The following is a 271-nucleotide window of genomic DNA, read 5'->3' on the forward strand; positions in this document are numbered from 1 at the left end:
AAAGTAGTCACTTTAAAAAAAGACATATAACCCCTAAAAGTAGTAAACTGATCATTTATATTAAATGTGAGCTATCCATGTTAGTTTATTTGACAATTTGGTTGAAAGAAACCCAAATTTCTTACATAAATAGAAACTTTTTAAAAATAGGTAAAATTTGATCTGAGGACAACAGGAGGGTTAAGCAAACAAAAGCATGCATGTGTGCATCTAGGAGACATCATAGTTCATCATTTCATCAGTTCATCAGTTATCACCGTTTTGAATGTCA

The sequence above is a fragment of the Etheostoma spectabile genome, chromosome 21 (genome assembly GCF_008692095.1).
Source record: "Etheostoma spectabile isolate EspeVRDwgs_2016 chromosome 21, UIUC_Espe_1.0, whole genome shotgun sequence".
Classification (NCBI taxonomy): Eukaryota; Metazoa; Chordata; class Actinopteri; order Perciformes; family Percidae; genus Etheostoma; species Etheostoma spectabile.